At 37.5% G+C, this 22,941-nt stretch overlaps 1 protein-coding gene and 1 long non-coding RNA gene across 4 annotated transcripts in view; one reads left to right on the top strand and one right to left on the bottom strand.

Annotated features, from left to right (window-relative positions):
* LOC146516679 (uncharacterized) overlaps nucleotides 1–6,994 on the top strand; it is a 34,988-nt gene extending 27,994 nt beyond the window's left edge. The window contains exon 2 of the long non-coding RNA XR_014874501.1: nucleotides 6,726–6,994. This is a non-coding gene — a long non-coding RNA (uncharacterized LOC146516679). The remainder of the gene's footprint in view (nucleotides 1–6,725) is intronic.
* The window catches only part of LOC146516677 (alpha-1,6-mannosylglycoprotein 6-beta-N-acetylglucosaminyltransferase B-like), a 134,025-nt gene that overhangs the window by 104,132 nt on the left and 6,952 nt on the right, over nucleotides 1–22,941 (bottom strand). The gene's annotated exons all lie outside the window — the stretch shown is intronic.

The following is a 22,941-nucleotide window of genomic DNA, read 5'->3' on the forward strand; positions in this document are numbered from 1 at the left end:
ATAATGTATATAACACAAATATTTTAAGATTCGATTAGATCAGTCTTAGGTAATACCAACAAACCAAAAAAGACAATATTTTAGGTTTTCTGTGAGGGTCCTGTATTGTGTGTTATCTATTATAAGGGTACACGCTGTGAGGACTGAGTGTTTCCTGACTAGCTCCCACAAAAATGTTATTGCTTTGCTATTATCCATAGCTGTTAGCTGCTACTTTAATGATAAGACTTTAACAATAAAAGATGAGTAATGTGGCTATCGGATAAAGGTATCTAGGTCGCTCCATGTTTCCACAGGGGCTGCAGTGGATGGATCTTCATGTTTGATTTTGCAAAGATTTTATACTGGAAACACGTCCGGATACAGCCCTCCCAATTATCCCGAGATTGGGACCAGTACTGGCACTAGCTTGTGACTCCCCTGAGGCTGGGTTTGTGGCTGCGGTTAACACTGAAGTACGTAAACATTTACATTTGTCTTTGGTGAGTAGAAATCAAATGTCTAGACGAGCTGTAATATGAGACTCCAAGGAGAATACTGAATTGAATATAAGTGAGATAAAAATAAAGCCATAGTATATGTTTTGTTTTTTTTTGACTTTTTGAAGGTAATTAAAATCATAGAAAGGGTCAGATAATAAAAAAAAATGTTAGTGATTTTCCTTCATCAAATTTTCTCATGTTGCTAACATAAAATTACATTTCACCCAGGCAAAATGGCAATTATGACTCTACAATATTGCAATTATTAATCCAAGAGGTATGATTTTCAGTACCAAAAAATTAAACTGACTGCAATCTGCTATATTTTAGTGATGTGCTGGTGGGGCGTAACACACAAATTAACACACTTGGCCATGTGAGTTCACATAGGCAACACGCACACAAACGTCCTGGAGACACATGAACATACATTTGTGTGCATAAGCTATGATGTGTGCCAAAACAGGATGATGTTTTGATTGGCTTGGGGGGGTGTTTGCATATTCATGAGAAGAAAACCATTTATGGTTTGATGAACGCTCACAGAAGGGGCTTCTGGATAGGAGTTGACACAGCTAAATTAACTGGAGACCAGTGTAATTTTGTCACAGGCACGCACACGCACCCACACACCACATGCACGCCCACACCAGTGCACACACAAGAACTTTAAGGCTTTAAACTTCACATGAAAATCCACCTTCAAACAAAACGCATATCATTTCAGAACATTAAGACTTGAATTAATAATGACACACAGAGCATTTAAAGGGATGGTTCCTCGGTGCTTAATAACGTTGTGGGCTCATAAGTGTTTTGTGTTAGATATTCCATCCCACTGAGTATAATTTGAAAGCAGGGTTTCCAGCTGTGATTCAGAAAATGCAGTTACATCCGAGTAACAACATGGGTGATGTCACCGTGTCCTGCCTGTTGTTTGCCATTATTCACTGTCAGCATCCCTATTTTAATCCACAAGCTTACCCAAGCCTTGACAACACGAAGAAGGAAAAAAAATACCAGGGTACCTCGGTTATTACTACTGTCGGCCTAAATAAATACTGAAGTTGCACTAAAATACACCGTTTTTGCAGTCTACACAGCTGCGAGTAAAGTGTAAAAGCAAAGCCAATTCAGTGATATACTCACTGTAATATTGTGAATGTTTCGAGTTTAATATTGAATTGTTATTGAATGGAAATTGAATTTTGGATGAGAGGTCTTCGTTAAAAGACAACTACTGGTGGTTGTATGTGCTAGCTATTTCCAGTTAAGCTCTATGGTGCAAACTGGAGTCTTGAGTGACTGGTAACATATCATTGTATGCAAATTAAGCACGGCATGCTGGACAGGGCGATAGCTCTGTGAGATGTTGAGGGACCTTGAATAAGGGAGTAGACCCGAAACTCAGCCTTGATTTTCTGGTCCAGCATCAGTCTTGAGAGGACATCATCACCACTGTGCGATAGAGCTGAAAAGAGTAAAAGACTTGTACTGTACTAATCAAATACAGATCTAATGCATGCAATGCACATACATATTAATGCACATATGATGCATATTCATCTGCTCATAGTCTTCCATCACCCGACTCCTCCAACTTGATCTTATTTCTCCCTAAACATTGTTCTTCTTCATCATCTTCCCCATCAGCTTTTCTGTTTCCCCGTTAATCGTATTCCTTAATTAAGTCTTCATTCCGAATGTCCAGTTTTACAAACTCCAGTAAAACTCCTCTCTCGTTCCTCAGAAACCAGACAGACAGTCGGTTAATATCCCGCTACCACTCCAATCTCCAGTACATCTCCTCTCCTCATTTCCACACCCGCATTCAATTACTACAAATCACATGCAATTTAATTATTATGGTGCAGCAGATCTACTGTTCATTAGCTAAAGAACATGAGGTCTTTGTGAAAAGAGTGGAATGAGCGGAATTTGTGTTTCCCTTTTTTATTTTTATTTTTTTTCCCAGCACAATGCAAATGAAGTAAAGGGTGAGAGCAGGGCTTAGCCAAATGAAAATGCACCAAATGAAGCATGAATGAAGTGAAATATTGCACTAGAGTAAACACAGTGAATACCAATGATCTAAAAGACAATTTAATAAGATGTAAGACCAGAAATGATGGCATGATCAATAAGCTATTTTGTGGCCTACAGTAAAAAACAACCCTGAAAGAATAGGATTTAATAGAAGCAAACCAGTTGGCGGCTAATTCTGCTACAGCTTAATTCCGTCTCTTCTTCCGCTGAACTTTTGAAATATTTATTGTTCATTTAGTTTTGACATTTTCCTCACCATTTATCCAGTGATGTCAAGGCAAATTGGATTTTATGGAACTAGATGGGACAGATGAGAGGATATTAGAAGCTACAAAGAAGGAAAGTCTATTACAGTGTCTATTATCAATGACACTTTCTGTCACTTCACTTTTGAGTAGTTCTCTATTTTAGCAATCAGTGAGTTGATGAAGAAAGACTGTATAGCTGCAATGGCTATTATTGTCTTAGCAGTTCAACTTCACTTGTCCCCTCATCCTCTTTCCTCTCTTATTTCTTTCTCACTTGTAATTCCTCTAAGCTGATGGTTTATTTGATTTGCATTTTGTTGGACATTATCTGTCACGTTAGTATTTTTCGTTCTTTTCCACTTTGGAACATGTTTTTGAATTCTTTGTCTATATTTTCATTCTCTCTAAGCTCTAAATGTTCCTTGTTTCCTTTTTCTCATCTTGATTTATCATGGTTTATATTAGGATGATGACATTGGATGAAAAACGAGGATCCTTTCAGACATACACACACAAGAGGCACACATCCAAACAAAGCACTTGAGACAAACGAAAAATATATATGTATTTGAACAGAGACCAACTTGGATGCAGTATGAAAGGCTAATCTGTTGACAAGTGCAGTATTTCAGTGCATGTGGGTGTATTTGTTTCTTTACAAAACTGGAATGAAATAGGCTGATAAGATTTATTTCCACAGAACACAATTTCAAATGGGTTATAAAAAATTATTTTTTTCACCAGATAGTATTATTCTTTTGGGAATTACACATAAGAAATGCACTGTCAGTCTGTTTCACTGAAGGGTGACATTGTTGAGTGATGATCTCCTTTTTGGTTGAAAACATCATATATTGGCACAGTCACGGAGTATTTGGAGAGCTACTGTTATTGTTTCTTCTTTTATTGAAACATGTTCAGATACAACTCTGTGAAGCTGTAGTGCTTTAAAAGTTTTATGAGTCATAATGTCTCATTTTTTGTGTGAAGCCAGTGAGCAACCCTTAGTATCTTCTCTACTTCTGTGATGCTCACTTGACTCCTCACTGCAGCCACTTGCAGCTGTTGCTTGTTGTCAGGTTTCTCTGCCTTTACTTTGGTCTTTAGCGACTGGAATGCAGCTCAGATAATTGAGATCTGGCAGTCAACTCGACCAGATGAGATATATTCATATTTTATATACAAAGATTTTAGCTTTTTCCTTGCTATAGCTGCAGCGGTGGAATTAGAATACCAGGCTGAGACCACCAGACTCTGTATAGTCTTGTTGTTATTTTGTGTTGTGTGTTTTTTTTTGTTTTTTTTGTGGATACATCTTGCTGAGATGACTTTCATAGACAACTATACTGTAAGGATTCACATAGGCTTTTTTTTTTTTTAATGTAACCCTTAACGGGTGAAAATGGCATTGAAACTTTATCTTTTTCATTTCCTGATGAAGTCCACATCTGTGTGGAAACAACAACTACAGGAACAATCTTGCTACAAAAATATGATGACAAAAACAAAAGATTCTCTAGATGTAACTCTGTGCTTAACTTTTATTGGGTTTCACAGCTGATTGGGTGAGGTGGTCCCCTGGCTGTGTTTAGCGTTGTTGCCCTTCTGAATAATAAAATATTCATCAGTCACACTGTAGTTTTTTTATTTTTGTTTCCAAACTATACCAGAATATACTGCTCACAGTAAAACTGACAGACACAGGCCATAAAAAAGACTATTAGTACATTTTTTTCAGGAAGTCATGTACCTCTTTTATCATCCTTTGGTGATACAAGCTATAAACCTTCAATTTGTGCTCCAAAAGTTTTAAAAGCAGTGACATGAATGCTTCTGAAATGTGGAACATATTGGTGTCTGTATTCGTGCATTCTTGTTCTAATCCTTCAGAAACAAAAGTGTAACTCTCAAAAAAACAAACAAACCACAGTTTGTTGTATTTGAAAGTACAAGCGGGCACGTATTCATGTGCCATCCCGAGAAGCTTGACAGACACAAGCCGTGACCCTCATTACCATTTCCACCACTCACTGAAGTCACGGTCTCTCCTGTTTACTTTCACTATTTTCAGCACAGCTTTGCGGTTCAGAGCAGACAGGCATACGGCTGCAGGGGTTGCTTCTCACCACAGCCACAAGAATTTATGTTAGCGTGACTGGAAGATATGGAGTGCTTGAGCTTAAACGGTGTGTATGTAGCTTCAGATGGTGGTGTGCAGGAACTACGAAATATCTGTGACATGACGTTTTTGCTTTTGTGACTGACTAAGCTGCCATATTCGTGCCTGAGTGTGCAAATATAGTCAACCATGCATGTGACATTAGATCCTAATGGCAGATTTCTTGGAAAAGAGCAGCAGAAAAGAGAAAATAACAGGTAAAATACATATCTGCTTACTGATGAGCCTGTTTGCCTACCTGCACATTCAAATAATGTGAGAAAATCGGCATGCTTCCGACATCAGGATACTTATATAAAGTATGTATGACTATAATCTCATATGTTCATATGTTAAGTACTGTATAATGTACAGTACCAATATTAAAGCATATCAACTGATAAAATATAAGAGCTGGTGAAAATTTGGAAGTGTCAATAGTTGGCAAATAATTATAAGCATCTCAAAATATGTAATTAAATATATACATACATAAAGAATTCCATTACTGTGTTCCCTATGCATGAAGTAGTGACACCATGGGGGTTTGCACACTTAAAAGACTAAGGAAGCTCTTACTTAATTTAATTAACTCAGACTTAATTTTGTGCCCCATTACTTTTGCCGTGGCCACATTATGACACTATGACTTATTAAGAGATTATATGCCTCTTAATAACCCGTACAGTATGAACGAGAAGAATATTCACAGCATATGTACATGTGGACAACTGGCTGGTTTAAAGCAGACAAAAAAATCTATACATGAAATTTAAGTTTATTTGCCTTGCATGGTAGCTAACCTAGCTCATCAAAAGAGAAAACAAATATCAACTTTTTGTAACCATAAAATGAACATTTCATAAGTTTTTTCAGAATACATAAAAGGTGCTAATGTTTGGGTTATACCTAGTGCAATATTATTTTGCACATGCACAAGATGATCTCCTGCCCTAGGCAGTAACTGTACACTCTTTGTCTTGCCATTATCTTTCAGTACATCACTTCAAGGCCTCCCATCAATCTACATCACAATGAAACATGGTTGCACTGCAGGCCTGGGGGAAGGATAAGGGACAGATGAAAGAGAATGAAAAAGGCAGCAGAAAATTGGTTTAAGAGAAGGGGATTTTAATGGCCATCCTTTGGTATTTGAGAAATAACATCATATATGCCAGAGGACAATGGCAGATTTAATGTTGTCATACAGTCAAAGCAAAGACAGCATCAATATAAAAAAATATAGAAATTATCTGTAAAACTGACATTGATGGAAACTTTTATTCTATTTTTTGTACTTTCTAAAGATACACTATGTTGCAAGCAGGTGACAGTGAGGACAGTGATTCATTTTCAGCTTCATCCCAGTTGTTTCCCTACCTTCTACTCTCCGTACATTTACTTGGTCTGAACAATGAGTACTGAATTTCTTAAGATCAACTTATACTGTGACCCCTCAGTAATCTTTGTATCCTTTTTCCTGAATTTTTCTCCAGCCCCTTCACTTTCAATTGCTCCTCATTTTCGCTTCACTATTACTTTTTCATACTTTCCCTTCTGGCATTTCACACTGCTTCTTCCCCTTGAATCTCATCTAATAGCATCTACCTCAGGTCTCTCTGTGGACCTATAATGTTTGCCTCTAATTCAGCCTTCAGCAGATAAATTAGCATCTGTCAAGGCTTTGCTCTGTGCTGGGAGCTTTGGCAGAAGCTGCTCTCTTTTTTGCATAATGGCACACTCCAGAGCCCTGGCACATTCACTCATCCTGTTATTTACTCTGACTCACAGGTAATGAAGCAAGGGACTGGTGAAACTGTGTGTGAGAGAGGAACGACAAGACCACGCTTGGAGCCAGAATGGACATCTGGCCTTGTGATACTGGGAGGATGACTTGCAAACTGGGGATATACAAATGTTTACAGTAGAACTAAACAGCTGGGCTGGAGGCAGATTAGATGTACACTGCAAAAAGTTTTTAGCTGAAGGCTAAGCCATTGACTGTGCTACAGTACTGAAATACAACTCAATTCCGAAAAAGATGGGATGCTGTGTAAAATCTAGATAAAAAAAAAAGAATACAATGATTTTCAAATTTCATTAACTCACATTTTTGTTCAAACTTCATTATTTCATCAAAAATATTAGTTCATTTTGAATTTGATGTCAGCAAGACATAAAAAAAAAATTGCGACAGGGGCAGCAATGTTGGAAAAGAAAAAGCTGGAGGAACGCCTTGCAACTAATTAGATTAACTGGCAATGGGTCAGTATCATTGCTGGGTATAAGACTATAAGACTTTGAATTAAAATTCTGTGAATCTGAAGAAACGTCTGTACACAAGGGCCAATGTGAAAAAGAAAGAAAATACAAAACAATATTAGATGCCAGTGATCTTTGGGTCCTCAGGTTGCATTGCATTAAAAACAGGCCAGATTCTATCATTGCTAGCATTCAGGAACACTTCCAGAAGTCATTATCTATGAACACAGTTCACTGTGTCCACAAATGCAGGTTAAGTCCCTATCGTGCAAAGAAGGAGTACAAGTGAAGCATTTTTGCCCTTATCTGGGCCAAAGCTCATTTAAAAAGGTTCTTTGGTTAGACAAATAGAAATTTGAAATTCATTTTGGAAAACATGGAAGATGCATCCTAAGGACTAAAGAGGAGAAGGCTTGTTATTGAATCAAAAGTCTGCATCTCTGATGGTATGATACATGCAATATACATTCAGATGGCAAAGACGTTGGGAAAACAAGGCTTAACAAGACAAAAAAAATTTCAGTTGACCTTAAAAACCAGCTCCAACTCTCCAGTCACCATACTGATAAAGATCACACAGTAGATAATAAAACCTTAAAATAAATAAATCTTTTTTGCTGGCTTATATCTTGTAAGTAACACATAGCTTTTCTGCATTGAAAAGCACATTTTTTGCTGGATTTGCTTTTTGCAAGTGTAAACTTGAATATTAAAACACTACACTTTTTTTCCTCAAGACATTCAAATCAGAAAACAAAGGGCACTGTTTAAATTTTCAGGAAACATGTCCAACAGCAGCTTGTTATTCTCAAAAGCTGCATTAAATAATTAAAGACTTTTATTACAATTTTATGCATCACTGACAGAACTCAAATCTTTTTCCACCTCATTCTGACAAACATTGTATATATATAATACAATATATTAAGTTTCCTGAAATGCCATTTGTTCCTGTATGTGCTATAGTATTTAGATACTAATTCTTGTAAAAATCATATGGCAGCTTAGCTATATAGTCCAAACAATGTGTTGAGTCCTTCTAAGGTGCACACAAAATCACAAAAGAATAGTTTATTGAATCAGATGTACAATTTGATAAACTGAATTAAAATCAAAATTGAAATTATATCTCTAAATGGTAGAATGAACCGCAAACTTAGGGAGTGTAGTTAGGAAACAGAAGAGACTAAAATCCATATTAAAAAAAAACACAGTGCCCAATGAATGGAAGAAACTAGGCCAACTGACAGAGGCGCTAATAGGTGTGTGTTCAAGTCGACCAAGACCAGCCTTATCTCTGTTCGGTGTTGACAGTGTTGTGTAATGGGTAGTATGCTGTTGCATCTGCATGCTCTGTCTCTGTCTCTCATGCACCCAAATACTCACAAATCAACACATGCGTATACTAAAGCTCAGGCTCTGATTGGTCTCTCTTACAGCTTAATCTGACAGTCCTGTCAGCTTCAGTGAGCTTCTGTTTGCAGCTGTGGCTCCGTCGTCTCCCCTTAATTGCATTACCTTTCATTTACTTAAAACACTGTATTGTACTCTTCAGATAGTGATACAAAGACGACTGGCACTGTAGGGAGACTCAATATGTTGTTCTGACAAACATTACTGGCCACTTAAAGGACTGAGTGAGACGAGTTGCCCCATTGTAAAAAGACATGCACACTATATTCACATCCATGTCGAGGCACAAAATATGAATCACAACACCATGCATGTAAAAAACACATTAAAATCACACTAGCATGGCTAATTTATTGATTTATTACTACTACAGTGCTGGAATGATGTTCTTCTGAAATATTGATGACAGTGACTAGACAATGCTCGTTGTGTTTTTTGTGTTTAAATATGAAGATCAATAAACAAATTATTTGTGTATGGTATATTTAATATGATTATGTATACATACGTTTCTAAAGGGCAAGTGACAACTTGTCTAGCATGCTGGAAATCTGATTAATTTCTCATTAAAGACCAGAGCTTCATCCGTAATGTGCAAACACGAGCTGCTGGAAAGCTGAACAATCTCCAGTTTATGGTAACGGGACACAGACATGTGAAAACACTGGCTTATAGACTTTAATGGAATTGGAATCAAGCAGAGTTAATACTGCTTCCAGAGACAATAACTAACTATAGCCACAACATGGCAATATTTTAAATGCTAGATGCAAACAGGAAGAAGCTTTATGACTGATCCTGATCAGGTTTTAACTGATGTGTATTTTTAGACTTCGATGGACACATACTGCTTCTTTTGCTTTCTCTGATGGAACAACACTGATGTCTAGTAATGCCAATAAAATCAATTTTAACTTGAACTGTGACAAAAAGCACAAAAAGACAAATTTAGAGCAAGACCATTTCATGTTTAGTTTTACTTTTCTTTATTTTTGACACTGGTGGCTTTTAAATTAGTCAAAGTAAACCTTAGCCTTTTGAAAAACTACCCCAATTCTGAAAAAGCTGGAACCAGATAGACGCAGACAAAGTTACCTTAAAATAACAAGAACCCTTAGGTGACTGTTGGGACTGTATAAATCAAACTGAATTGAACTGTTCTCTCTGTTTTGTTTTGTTTTTTAAAAGAATGCTGGCAAATTTAAGTCAATTTTAGCATGATTTACATAAAACAATATAACAACTTTGCTTATTTTATTTTAAAGACACTGCTTTGTGAAACTAGAAAAACTATAAACCTTTAGCACTTAAGAAAGTGCTTAAACAAAAACTACTGTCAATGTATTAGTGTCAAAAAGAGACACTAATAGGCTGTGTCCACCCAGGCTGTGTCCAACAAATGACAATGTGTTTACACACAGTACTGCTTTATCTCTGATAATGTCTTGTCACTGACAGCAGTGACACTGATTGGTCCAAAGGATACTATGTATTGATCTGCTCAGTTGTAGACAGTGGACATTTAGCTCCAGTACAGGCCGTGGCACTTTTTGCAAGCATTTATTCCTTTATTAAGCAGAAGAAACACTAAATATATGGGCATGAGGAATCCCACGATAGCTGGGCATCTCACTTTAATATTAAAATCATCTAACAAGACAGCAGAAAAATGTACTTTGTGCGACTACTACACAACAGTAATTACAATGTAACAGGAACCTTTCTTCTGTATGAACAAGGTAGTTAGAGGGAGTTAAAGGGGGAAAAAACTACAGACAACATGAACAAGGGGTTGGTTACACTTAAATGGATCAATACTTTACAGTGGCAAAACAAGCCCAAGGGATTAAAGAGAAAGATGAACTAACTGCTCTACATCCGGGTGCATTTAAATGTAAATGCAAAAAACATGTAATTGCTGTGAACATTTATTCTAGATCTGAATGTAACATGGATTTTATTTGCACAAAGCTGTGGGGCTGGAGGCAATTTTCTGCATTGATTTGTTAAATTGTCTGAGCTCAGCTGAGCTTGTGGGTATAGTTTGCTGTGTGTGAGCCAGAGAAAGAGAGCACTGAGTTGGTGCTTATAGATATGCTATGTCCTTTATATAGGTTGAAATTGAAAATCATAAAAAATGTGCGTATTCCCAGATTTCCAACCCACCAGATGCTCGCACACATTTCACTCTTAGTAAATTCATAGCCTCGTTATGGGCACAAACACTTAAATAAATGAGAGTGATCATTCAGAATGGATTAATTCAACCTGATCTTCCAAGGCAAATAAAAAGATTTCAATCTGGACAAAGATACCCACATGCATGCTCCCATACATATCCAATTCATTGCACAATTAGACATAATCTATACACACTGTACAACAGGGATAAAAAAAAAAAAACATTGTTCTGCTTAAAGAGGACAGCATCTTCCATGTTGCACAAGAAGAGATCAAGAGCCAAATTTTCTCCCCGTGTAATCATTCATGCATTTGCAGTGGGCAATTCTGCACAGGACGTTCCACTTAAAACTTCTAATTTGTATTCGTTGTGAGCTATTAACTGTCTGGATAGTCTGTTTATATCTATGTACACTCTCCGAGGAGTAGGTGTGCCAGTTCCTTCCATAACTTTTTGGCAGGGCAGCTACATTAACAGAAGATTATAAGGCACAGATATGGCACTCAAAGAATACTAAATAGAAATGTGTGGGAAACACCACAATGTCAAAGATATTGTATGTCCTGTCCCAAAAATCAACCCAACAGTGAAATACATAGTCAAGGTTTGTTCCTGCAGACAGGTTTAAACTGTACTGTAGATGGCAAACATGCTTTTTTACTATTTTCATAATCAACATAATGTATTTTAAATTTATTGGCCTCATGACATGAATTAGTATGGTATTTTGTCTCATCTATTGGAATAAGACTCAGCAATCTGTAATAGGTAAATAAAGAAGGCTGATGTGAAGTAGCACCTGTGACAAAGAAAGCTTTTATTACCCTTATCTTGTGGAAAAGAAAAAAAAAAACCCAACTCGTTAAGCAGCTTTTATCAGGTTTAACTAGTGATTCATACATGGTGTTTTTATGTCCGGATAACATGTCAAAGAAAAGTTACAACGGACAAAATGCTATATGTAATTTGTCAATGCTGGAATTGCTGAAATTATTTCAAGCTAATTCTGTTGTGCTCCACGGTACACAAACAATAGGCGAGTTTCATCATAAGTGAAAACTCTATATGTAGCCTTTGATTCATTCTTTGCCTCTGTGACTGAAATTCTACTTGCGCTTGAAATGAAGCTTAAACATGTGCTTCCACTTGTAAATCCCAGGAAAGCAGCTGTACGCAGCCGCATCGATTGTAAGGTGAGCATTTCTGACAGAAAAAAATGGATGCACTTGTTCAAGCTGTTCTCATTCAAACGTGATGCATTTCTCAGCAGACAGATCTAGTGAATGTTACATGACATAAAACAAAGAATGAGAGATTTGGGAAAACCTTTTAGAAATTGCTTTTACTGTTGTGCTTTGACACATCTTTTATTTACTGAGAAACGGATGGGGCCTATCATCCGAGCTGACAGGTAATGCCATTTAAACTTTTCCGGAGAGAGAAAGAGCCCAAGGCTTGGCAGTATAACACATGCGCCATCAGATCAGCTCAATAAGCTTCTAAACAGAAGCTGTCAGCAGAAAGCATGCATGTTTAGGTAAAACACTGAAGTGTTGTGTGTTACCATTAAGTGAATGGCAAACAATAACTGAAATGTTTAGGTTTATGCATACTGTCTGTCAAAAAACCTGCATCATAATCAGGGGCACATGTTAGCCTCTAAAAAAAAAGTACTTGTGCAATTTTTCTTTGCCAAAAATTCAAATATTCCAGGTTATGCCTGATAATACATAACATTTTGTTCTAAGGGTTTTCCTTGCCAATAACTTTTCATGCAGCCAGAAAACTGGGTAAGTTCAGTTACTTATCTTTAAAAAAAATACAGTAATAAGGCACAACTTGAGTGTAAACCTTAAAAGAGAAGAATTAAACATCACGTCTTTATGTCGGCCTGAAAAGAAACAGGTACACCTCTGCACAAAAAAGTTAACCTGAAGAACGCCGATGTTGATGAAACATAAATCAGGGATCTTTTTCTGAGTCTGTGTGCATGACAAGACTGGCAGCAAACGTCAGCAGCTTGGTGACATTTTGTGACACAGTCCTGACAGATGTGTAATGCAGCATCTAATATCAACCCTGCTGAGGTCATTATTGCTGTCACATGATTATACACAGAAGAAAAGAGAAATGCAGAAAGCTTGTCTGCAATTTTAAATGACTGTACGATGAGTCAGTCAGGATTTATGCGTTTTTCTCTTTAGTATAAATACATCTTATTTTAGCTTTCAGGCATATATTTATATATAAAGCATCTTCTTGCCTCCTCTTTTGGACTTTCACCAATGATTCTCCATTTATTTTAGCACAGCTTTACAGCTCAGCTCAGACACAGTTAATCTGTCTCACTGCAGCAGACAGTGCCTGCACACACTGGCACAGCCATACAGGCGCACAAACACACACATAAGGTGAGTTTGACCTGTTTGGTCTGTTATGAAATTCAGAGCGCCTATTCACTTTTCTCTCCTGGCTTTATATTATAGGATTAAATGAATAAAGTATATACAGGAGCAAAAATAAATACACAACAAATTTATTAAATACATCTCATACAAAGTAATATGGAGTGAATTAGTACGCATATGCACTGGAAACATAATTTATTCATTTACATTTAGAGCTAAGAAACAGATGGAAATTTATTTAAAGTGATGGTTTGTCTATTGTGCTTTTTAACAACAACGATAAAACTACAATATGTAAGTTACACTTGGTCATCTGTTTATTCATGTAATAATAAACAGCTGACCAAGTGAACAGTGAGTTATGTGGCAAAATATCAGTGCAATTAGGCATGTAGACATGATCAAGATGACCCACCCAAACCAAGTCAAAACCGAACATTGTGGGAAAGAAAAGTGATAAAAGTGATGTTGAGTGTGGCATTGTTGTTTGTGCTAGATGGGCTGCTCGGAGTATTTGAGTTGATCTACTAGGATTTGTCAGCACAACCATTTTTAGGGTTTGCAGAGAATAATCAAAAAAGAGAAACTATCCAATGAGTGGCAGCTCTCTGGGCAAAATGCTTTGTTGATGCTGGAAGTCAGAGGAGAATGTTCAGACTGCTTTGAGCTGATAGGAAAACAACCATAGCTGAAGGGAAAGCACTCTTAACATCCAGCAGAAGAGCATCTTTCAATGTACAACATGTCAAACATGAAAGGAGACTTGTTATAGCAGCAGAAGAGCACACCGGATGGCATTTAATCCAATAATTAGGTAAAGCATCAGGTGGAAGGGGAACCTCACAACATGAATGAGTAGCAATGATAAATGTGCAGCAAGTCTTTAAGCAGCTTTATGAATCTACCGTATGCCACGAAGAATTAAGGTCGTTCTGAAAACAAATGGTGGCTGAACCCAGTACTAGAAGGGTGTAACTAATAAAGAGGCTGATGAATGTTGAATGCTTCATGGGTCAGTGAAAGTGGTTTAAGAAACAAGCAACGAAACTACATGAACATAAACAAACCACAGTATACATACTGTGTATGCTGAGTTTGAAATGACATTATGTCGAATTTAAAAAATGAATTCTTACACTGACAATACATGCGGAAAACTATGTGCCAGCACAAATAACTAAAAACACAACAGGAGTTCTAGGAAGAAAAGGATAGAGAGACAAAGATGAAACAAAGCTGCACTGTGAATGCAGCAAATGATGCAAATCAAACAGGCATATGGCACACAGTAAAACAAACAAGCAGAGCCAAGCAGAGTTAACCGTTATTAGACCTACCTCTTTCATCTTTTGTTTTCTCCTCATCTGCCTATCTATACTGCATCTTTGCTGCCCTAAGAGATGTGTCACTTCCTCCTTCCAGCTATTCCTGAAATAGCACCAGTGCCCTCATAGGCGTTGAAATGCCACATAAGCAATGTATCCAACAAGGCACTTTAGCTACAGTACAGTATACGTGATTTACTGTGCCACAATTCTAAAATCAGAGTTGGCAACATCATTTATTTATGGCCGCTTATGCATGCATTTCTCACAGTAGTTTAGTTTTGCTTTCCATCTAATTTCACCAGGACATTTTTATTTTTCTGTATTTTTGTAAATAAATACATTTTTGTAAATAAATGTAGTATGGCATGTAATCCCATTTTAGAGCAAACTCTGGAGGAACAACTGGATGTATGGGCATAGCTTTGTAGAAAGGACAATATTTAGGGAGTTTATTAAAGTTCTTATTTGGGTACTGTTTCCAACATGTCAAGGAAATTGATTTCAACATGTACAATGACAACAGAGGAGGCTGGGGGTACTGTACATGATGAAAATGTTGCAGGGCTTGTGTTCTGACTGGCTATGCATTCACATTTTTTTCTAGCAGATTTTGAGAAGCTCTGCAAAGAAAGATGTCAATTTTAATTTACTACCATTATTGAAAAAGCAGGCAAAGGAACATGCCGAAGCGAGCTGAAGAAACAAAAAAAGTGACATCTGGCTATTATTCAGTCTCAGACTGGATGCTTAATATAGTCACGTCTGACGGCAAAATGTGACATGAGGTGAGAAAAGTGAAATGGAAAAAATGGGTGGCTTGAGGTAAGAGTAATCTCAAGTCATGCTTGGTATGCTTTCAAAGCTTTATCAGCCAAGACCAGTGAAGACACCAGACAAACACAGCTGCCTTTTTGTCAACACAGACATAATACAATCAGTAGCTTTCCCAAACTGTCAGGCGACAGGGCCTGTTGCTTTGCACCATCTCTGTGTATCTGCGGAAAGAAAGCATGAGCACACTTGAGTATGACACTATCAGGACCTGGGGAAAATAACCAGCTTATGGCAGAGGAAATGATGAGCTAGCGGCCTGTAGACAAAGCTTGATGCATCCTGGATAATTGAACCAGCATATTGCTGCAGAGTAACCTTCCCTGGGACATAACCATAATATAATGTGCTTTGGAGAAATTTCTCATTTATAGCAGGGTAATAGCACTTAGATCAGAACAATGGCCCTCTTTACTTGGAAATTGGATAAGGGTTTCCATTAATATGTATTGGTGTTAGGAATGGGCTAAAAAAGAACTACCACTGTGAATGACCTGAAGTTTGTAGAAAGGGGAAACAAAGTTGGTAAGGACAGTTATGAATGCAGATGGTATTTAGAATCTAAATAGCGCTGCCCAATTACCAACATACTGTACTTAAAGGTCGAGCTGAAAAGATGTATTTGACTATTACTTTACATTAATGTCTTGGCATGTTTCCCATAAATATTGGGAAAAACAATTTTGCACTTCCAGCCTCTGTGGCACAGACTTAAGGAATAAACAACTTTTCTTAGCTTTTATAGATGATGGTTAAAAAAAATCAGTTCAATGCTCAAGTACACCAAAATCTCCAATGGCTGTCATTAATTAGTTTTTAAGTTTTAATGTATGTATTTGTATGTATTTGATATAAATAAATGATGAGTTTGAATTTAATGGACAAAGGCAATGGTAAAGGGAAAGTTGTCTATTTTTGGACTTTAGGGTAGCGCTTTACAATAATGTCACACTATTAAGCATTATTAATAGTTAGTAACAGTGCCTAATTCATGATTTATATAACATTACTCATTCTTAGTATGCCATTTATAAATACAAATATATCATTATGACTGTGATTATGATTATTATTACTAGCAGTGATAGCAGTACATGGTGTAACAGTAACAGATGAATAAATGTATCTGTATGACAAATGACAAACTAAGGAGGACGAATGATATATAAATGACAAATTAAGCACTTACTAATGCTTAAAAGTATAACATTATTTTAAAGTGCTACTACAATTAACATATTGTTAAATATATTATATTATCATTATTATTATTACCTTAAACATTTATTCACTTCCAGATCATTTTATTTTTTAGGACTTTGTACCTACATGGATGGTGTTACCGAGACAGATTCACAAACCCTAAACCCACACACACACTCCCACAGTCCATTCAAACACCACAGGCTATGTGTGCACTGATAAAGCGTACTCCCCAAGTGACTCCTCCGCTGCACCTAGCACCAGCGACATGCGAAAGATTGTCATGCCAGATTTGTTCGACATGAAGCGATGAGAAGGAAACATAACCGCCTGGGAGCGTATGATAGAGATGAACATCCAGTGTGGGAAAAATGATGATATGGTGATATGGTTAACTGGTAACTACTATACTGCATGTTGATTTACTGAAATATATGTATACATTACATAATACACTTTATAATCATCAAAGTGTATATGCATGCACGTTGCAGTTGGTTTTAGTGTAAATTTGACACTACAATTCTTTTAGGGCACAAATAAAAATATTTCCTGAGCATGTGTCACACTAGCATGAGTCCTTATAGCTGATGGCATGGAAAGTTTGAGATGAACATCACAAAATACAATTTAATGCGATTCAAGCAACCATTAGTCTCGGCTCGTGCTTGGGTCTAAGCACAGCATCATTTCCAAACAGAGCCTTCTGCTCTCGTCAATAACTGTTCTATTCCATACAGCCTATAATTTCTGGTATTTGAATGATAACAGTTTCAAACAGGCAGATGGTAAAGCCACAAAATGTAAAACCAAGGCAGAAAATCTACTGTTATATTATCTGTTCCATTAGGGTCTCATCTAAACAGTGTGGAAACACTGTATCCAAAAACATACTCAGGGTAAAGAGACTGTCATGGGTCCTTTTTGTAATGTACTGTATGAACAAACTCCACAGGGAGGGACTATGATAAAGCTAAATGTTCCCCGTGTCTAGTGATTGCAACCAAGCATGTGTTTACGTACCCTTTTCACCCTGTTTTTCCTTATCGTTCTCTTTGGTGAGCAATGTAACCTTGAAAGATCGAATTCTTTTGCCATATCAGAGACTCAAGCACGTGCAGTATCTATTCTTCTGACCTCCCTCATCCTCCGCATTTTCACTATTGAACTCCCTACCTCTAAATATCCGGCTCGCAGCTCTTGATGAGTCATTGAGGAGAAATGGGGATTTGAGAGAAAACCCTGTACTCTGAACATCCAGTGGAAGCCGATAATCCACAGAAGCTAGAGGTGGCAAAGAAATGCAGCTAATACCCAAACAATAGCTATCAGCGTAGCTCCCACTAAGGTGACAAAGCCTTATACAAATTTGTCTGTTATTGTGTATAAACAGCAAACTGAAATCTCTGTAAAAATGACTATGCCACAGTGTGATATGAAATCCTATAAATTTGATTTATATAAAGAAAAGCCCCTTGTATACTTCTGATGGAATGTAGTCATCACATCATGGTTGACTATTAAAATGAGATGACAGCACCTGACTCAGACATCCCAAACACTGAAAGAAAAGAGGCTTATACACAATGACAGTTAAAGTGGAATATATGAATACTGAGGCAAAAGAAACAACTTAACAATTGCTGTGAGCTCTGAAGGATATTTGTTTTTTCCACATTCTAGTCTTTTTTAGCACACACTGTCACCTGCGTATGAGGTTCCCATCATGACCTTTGAAAGAAACAAACCTCTTGCCCTTGATGAAGTAAAGTAATTCTTTTCAGACATGTGTATGTGTGTGTTTGACATAGGAATATCTGCAGAGCTGATACTTACAATACCAACAAAAATTCTGAAACAAAGCGGTAATCATTTTCATTTATTACCATAAACACCCTATCAATATTGCAATTTTTCCAGAACTGACAGAAGCCACAGTCACCTACAAGCAGAAGCTAAACATGCCAGGAAAAACAACGACCTACATGTAGAAGAGGATGACTATTATATCTGCAGTAAGACTTCTGCAAGGACTCCGTTATCCTGAAATACCTGTTACAATTTTATTTGAGACACCTGGCAATACCATTGATCAACAGTATTGAGACAGACTAACTATTCTCTAAATCTTTTGCTTTTAACATACTGTTTTTCCTGGTAACAACACCTGTAACCAGCCTCTGTTGACCCTGTTCCTTCTGTGTACCAGTATACCATATACTGGAAAAATTAATAAAGACACCACCACAGCAAAACAGGACGTGCATCACCGTTATTAAATCAGCTGCATTCCAAAGGCTAAAATGTTTGCAACTGCTAATGTTATATAAACACAAGCTAACATAATGGAAGTAACGCTACATGTGATAGTTAGTAGGCAACTCAGCAACCATCCAGCAACCATCTGTGTCCTGTTACCATGTCAACAAAATATCATTTTAAATAATCTGCCACCACTGTCTTTGTGACTTGTGAATAAAGAAACTTATGTTGAAGATTAATTTATAAAAAAATAAATAAACATTTATAAAATAATAAAAAAGAAAATTAATTATTATTATTATTATTATTGCCATTGTTGTTATAATTTTTTAAGAGATTAGATTAATTATTTTGCATTTGTGCATTTAAAAACATAATAAGGTACCACTTTATTTAAACTTAGTAGGCTTGGAGTACAGGGATAAGGGTCATCACCAAAACCTTTTCTTCTCCAATGACTATTCCTGGCACAGGACAGAAGAGGTCATTAAGACGTTCACAAATTAACCGCTTTAAAGATTTTAAAAAGAAATTCCTTTACATTTCATTTTGCTTCTGAAATACTTCGGAAACCCACATTTTTTAAAGAACTCTTTTGGATTTTTTAAAAAACGAAACATTTTGATGGTTCAGTCTTTTAAGGGTGGTGAAAGGTGGCTTCTTTTCATTTATCGCAGAGTTGGACTGACTGACTATTCATGTTTTGACAAATGTGAAAAAAGGTTTTTGATTGTTTGAGTGCCTTTTGCACAGGTGAGTCTGTGTTATGAAAAACGCCTTAACTGTTTTGTGAAGTTCATAAAGAGTGGTGAGAGTGACTTTTCTGCTGCGAGAATTGAGCCCATCGATTGAGGAAAAATTATAAAGACAACTAAAACACACTTCATTTTGTGGCCAGTTTCTCTTTTTCTCTCTGAAATTTTAAACCTATAACTTGTATCTCAGCTGTATTATTGTCAAGCTGTAAAATTGCTTTATTATTATCAAGTACTATAGTAAAAATAAAAAAGCATCTAAATAAAAAACAAAGCTAATTATGTTTCTATGGGCTACTGCTGCTGATTATAACTCTACAAAATAGCACTTAAGCGAATGATAGCATTTGCTTCACAAAATGAAAGGACAAACTGCCCAAACCTTCGGTTTTGGAATGCTCAATTCAAAGCTTTTAAAAGCAATATTATGCTAATCGTAAAATTTTACTTTGATTCTTCTCCTTAACTGTGTGCAGTGGCCACTTTAACATTAATATGGAGGAAAAAACAAGAAGCATAGAAGCATTTGGCCTACGAATATCCTGTTCTGTGATCTCACAGGACTTGCATTCATTTTCTGCAGCTAAATAAATTTTCTATGGAGAGATAAATGGTATATGGACTGGTTCTTATATAGCGCTTTTCTACTCATCTGAGCACTCAAAGCACTTTACACAACTTGTGCATTCACCCATTCAGACCCATTCGCACAAGCACATCTTTCTAAGTGCTTTTATAGCTAACATTCACACACATTCATACTCCGATGGATGCATCGGAGAGCAATTTGGGGTTAGTATCTTGCCCAAGGATATTTGGCATGCAGACTAGGGGAAGCCAGGAATCGAACCACCAACCTTCCGATCAATAGATGACCTGCTCTACCACCTGAGCTACAGCCACCGATGTCCCTTTAGATGACAACTCAATCATCTGTTGACAGTTTACTGGGGATTTGTGCTTCAGTTGGGAGATCTGTGCCATAGGTGCGTCGTTACCACAAATTTCTTTGAAACCCTACTCCATAATCTGACATGAGTCTCCCTAGAAATGTAACTACAGGTCGATGCAGCCATTGTGATGGGAGTGCTTAGTACAGTTTTGGAATTTGTCATTGAGAGAATGACGATCATTTCTCAGTATGGAATAAGGAATAATAATCATAGCTTCAATATAAGGAGCAAATTCCTGGTGGAAGATTGCCAAAACCGGAATGGATGTGAGGAAAAGCACAAAGAAGTGGCAAAGTTTGAGGGACAAATACACAATAATTAACACCAAATGCACCAGCACAACCATGAACCCAGGCAACGCCATCAGGCTCTACAGGTATCTTTGTAGCCTTTACAAAGATTCCCTGCAGAAGTCTACACCAAGCCTTATAAGCAGGGCAACACATAAGTGGTCCGCAGGTGCGCATTCGCTGTCAAAATAAAAGACGTGAACCAGATAAGAAGTTGGAACACGCGTTTGCGTACATAAGATGTTCTGGAGGAGAACAGACATTTGCTCAGAACTCTTAAAGATGTCGAAGCTTTGTAAGCAATTGCTTTGGTGTTCCTCCACCGCAAAAGAAGATAATTTTTCATTTGGTCACATTGCAGGTTGTTACATGTACGAACTGGGAGAAGAGTGCAACTCTGTGTGTGTGTGTGTGTGTGTGTGTGTGTGTGTGTGTGTGTGTGTGTGTGTGTGTGTGTGTGTGTGTGTGTGTGTGTGTGTGTGTACATGTGTCTACTGCTCTGCAGGTGGTGAGTAGAGGCTTAATGAAAGGGCCAGTTGTTTTAAGGGGGTTGATTTCACAGAGAGCAGATGGATTGGGCTCTCAGTCTCTCTGGTTTCAATTTTGTCCCACACTGCTACTGTCGCCCCATTTAACAGCCAATTTCCTGCCGGTTCATCACAAACACACACAAATACACAGAAAGCGGAAAATCAGCAAAAACAGTGTGAGGTAACAGACCACAGAGACACACAAAAAGGCAGAAGTGAAGGTGAAACAGTAAGGCATACACACAAACAAATGTTGCCGGGCAAACTGGATAACAGAGATAGGGACATTTTTTGTGCATAGGCAAACAAAAAGACATTTAAAGTACACAGTGGGTACAAACAAATACATTTAACCATTCCATCAAACACAGACAATGTTAACTGCTATGGGTAAGTGCAGCTGGACACCAAGTTTTTTAATGAGCTTGGTCCAGATGTCTTTGCAGGCTGCAGTGCATGAGCGGTTGAGTAATCAAGTACATTTTGCTAAGAAACACTGACACAAACGCATTAATCCCAATTTATCACACAAACAAAGTAATCTCAATTTATCACAAGCAAAGTAATCCCAAATGACCCCTTTCCCTCTGTCCCATTATCTCTCTCACACACTGTGCTCCTGAGCTTTAATACGCTTCAGTTTCTCTGCATTCATTTAAACTCACTATTTTCTGTTTCCATTTTCACTGCTTCATCTTTCTCTCTGGCAGACTGCACACTCACACACACCAACACCTGAGTGATTCACACTTACAGGAACACTCTTGCTTCGTCTTTAACTTGCTCTCACACCCACGCAAACTGACACACGGCAAGCTTTGAGTACTGCACAGCATACACACATGCTACACACATGTGGAAATGTCCTCAGGACACAGCGTTTCTTATTTTAACTCTAGCAGTAGTGGGAAGTAGCTGGCCTCCAGAAAATGAACTCTGACTTTCTATCTTCACACCTTGGACAGCAAAAGATTACAATGGCACTCTATTTTTCTGCTTTGCCAGTGGTGGTCAACCTACGCTCCTGTTCATGTGATATTGCTGGCAGGCTTATTTGAGACATTTCATTGTTGAGTTTTGGCTTTGCTGGACAACAGCTTGGTGTCTACGCAGTGTAAGTGAAGCAGCCAAAGTGATGTGTGGAGTCAAATTTAAGGATTTAACTCGTAACAGTAATAATGATAATAGCTTAGATTTATATAGCGCATTTCAAGAAATCCAAGGTTACATTAGACCATTTTTTTTAAAGAGTCAAAAGCCAAAGGCTTTAGTGAGTAGGTGACATTTCAAATGCTTTTTGAGTGTGTTGCAGAACTCAGGGAGGAACATGTTGCAGAGAGTGGGAGCAACAGTGCTGGAGGCTCTGTCCCAAAGGACCACAGCCTGGTGTGAGGGAATGGAGAGAAGGACTTTAACATGTGAACACAGAGTCTGAGATGGGGTTTAGGGGAACAGAAGGTCCAGTAGATTTTGTGGAGCATGGACATGAAGGGATTTTTCGGTGATGAGAATGATTTTACAGAAAATATGGGACTTGACTGGGAGCCAGTGAGTTAGTCTGGATGAAAACTCTGGCACCTTAGTTCTAAA

This window comes from Neolamprologus multifasciatus, chromosome 6, assembly GCF_963576455.1.
Source record: "Neolamprologus multifasciatus chromosome 6, fNeoMul1.2, whole genome shotgun sequence".
Taxonomy (NCBI): Eukaryota; Metazoa; Chordata; class Actinopteri; order Cichliformes; family Cichlidae; genus Neolamprologus; species Neolamprologus multifasciatus.